Below are 1,816 nucleotides of genomic sequence, written 5' to 3' on the forward strand. Positions count from 1 at the left end.
CTATCCTCCTCGCAATGTCCAAAACAACGAAATCGACAGGAATAAAAAACTTACCCACTCGAACGGGTACATCCTCTAGGACACCTATAGGTCTCTGAGTCGATCTATTTGCCATTTGAATGGTAATATCGGTCACCTTAAGTCTACCAATGTTTAACCTTTCGCAAACAGAATACGGCATGACACTAACACTGGCCCCTAAGTCACAAAGGGCCTTTCCAATTACGTGGTTACCTATAGTGCAAGGAATTGAAAAACTACCCGGGTCCTTTAATTTAGGTGGCACATTAACTTGTGAAAGAACATTACATTCCTCCACAAACGCAACATTACCCTCATCACGAAAATTTCTCTTACGATTCAAAATATCTTTCATAAATTTAGCGTAAGAAGGTACCAGGTAATTAAATCGGTGAAAGGAACCGTTACCTCGAGATTCTGGACCATCTCCAGAAACTTACCGAACTTACGCTCCAGCTTGGTAGCCTTCAAACGTTCCGGATACGGGACTGCAACACTGGCCGTAGGATCAGTAACCTTCGGCTTTCGTAGGTTTAAAACCCCCGTCAAATCATCAATGAGTGATGGATCATGCAAACTAGTTGACGGATTCGCATCCTGCTCTGGAGATCCGGTCGATCGACTGGTAGTCATAGTCGATCGACCATGTAAGCTGGGCGTGAACAGTTCCTGCTCAGAATTATCGTCATCAGGTGTCTCAGTCGATCGACTGAGTATATTGGTCGATCGACTGGAGGTCTTTGGTGTGAATAGTTTCGACCGAAACTATTTTGTCCCGATATTCTTCGTCGATCGATCGGAAGACAGTCGATCGACTCGACATCGGCATTCGTGCTCGTTTTTGCATCGAATTCAGACGAGCTTCTTCATCATTTTTCGAGTCTTCCTTTGGCTTGTCGGGACTTTCATAAGAAAGGCCACTTCTGAGATTTATGGCATTGATCGTCTCAACCGGCCCTTCACATTTAATTGATGAATTAGCGGCTTGCTTAGCCTCCATATTCTCCAATTGTTTCACAAAGTTCTCGAGGACTCAATCCCTTGCTTCCATATTCGCCACTTGAACCAAAAGGAGTTGGACCATCTCCCTTAACTTCTCGACCTCATCTGAGCTTTGAATAGGAACTTCGACTTTCCTTTTTGAAACTTCAGAAGTCTCGAGTTTCTCGAGACGGGTAGATATGGAAGTTATAAGTGACACAACAGCAGTCATGTCTTCACTTTGCTTTCGTGACTTACCACGTGAACTTCCAAACTCGCTTTATGGACCCATCTCCTCAATGGTGTTCCAACCTTTACTTTGACCGGTATTGTTTTGGAACCTACCATTAGCAAATGCATCCAAAATAACTTTGTCATCATCATATAAAGCATTGTAAAATAGATTGCAAAGATACCATTCTTTGAAACCATGATGGGGGACAGCTCGGACCAAACTTTTGAAACGTCCCCATGCTTCACAAAAATCTTCGTCGGCTCCTTGCTGAAAACTCGTGATTTTGCTCTTCAAGGCATCAGTCTTCGAAGGCGGGAAGTACTTCTTGTAGAAGGCTAGTGCTAAAGATGTCCAATCAGTGACTCCAGCTGCTACTCTATCGAGGTAGCGATACCAATCTCTCGCCGAATCCTTCAAGGAGTATAAGAACATGAACCCCTTTACTTCATCTTGAGTCACCCCCTCCGGTATAGGTATTGAACAGCAATAGTCCGTGAAAATTTCCATATGTTTCAAGGGGTCTTCATCTGGTAGACCCGCGAACTGATTCCGTTCCACTAAATCAATGTAAGAGGAACG

The 1,816-nt window shown here is 43.8% G+C and overlaps 1 non-coding gene across 1 annotated transcript; it reads left to right on the forward strand.

Moving 5' to 3' along the window:
- Positions 1 to 1,427: 1,427 nt before the first annotated feature.
- LOC141645206 (small nucleolar RNA R71) lies at positions 1,428 to 1,536 on the forward strand. The gene has a single exon (XR_012544790.1). It is a non-coding gene; the product is annotated as a small nucleolar RNA R71 (small nucleolar RNA).
- The last annotated feature ends 280 nt before the right edge of the window (positions 1,537 to 1,816 follow it).

This window comes from Silene latifolia, chromosome 2 (assembly GCF_048544455.1).
Source record: "Silene latifolia isolate original U9 population chromosome 2, ASM4854445v1, whole genome shotgun sequence".
In the NCBI taxonomy this organism is placed as follows: Eukaryota; Viridiplantae; Streptophyta; class Magnoliopsida; order Caryophyllales; family Caryophyllaceae; genus Silene; species Silene latifolia.